Raw genomic sequence first — 495 nt, forward strand, 5'->3', positions numbered from 1 at the left:
TTTCCCTTCTTTCCTTTTTCCTCTCCCTCCCATTTCCCCTTCCACTTTGTACCTTTTCTTCCCATTTCAAATTCTCTATTATACATTTTGATCCTTATTTGCCCTTCCAGTTTCTCACACCAGAGAAACTACTTGGTTTTTACACATGTGTGTCCTATTTATTTACCTTAAGAGTACGGCCTCAATGTGTATCCATTTAGCTATAAATTTCTCTAATTTCTCATTCTTTATGGCAGAGTAGTACTCCATTTTATAAAACAACAACCCATTTTCTTTATCCTATTTCCAGTTGATGGGCAATTGGGCTTTTTTTTTTAAAAACTTTTAGCTATTACAAAGTGTGCCTCTATAAACATGTGTGCATATATCTCTGTGGTATGATTCTTTTTATTCTTAGTATTTACTAGAGGAACCAATAGAACACATGAGATGTATATATATATATATGAATTTATATATATACATGTATATATGAATTTGAATTTATATATATAC

Source organism: Fukomys damarensis, unplaced genomic scaffold (assembly GCF_012274545.1).
Source record: "Fukomys damarensis isolate Sample0158 unplaced genomic scaffold, DMR_v1.0_HiC HiC_scaffold_11, whole genome shotgun sequence".
NCBI lineage: Eukaryota > Metazoa > Chordata > Mammalia > Rodentia > Bathyergidae > Fukomys > Fukomys damarensis.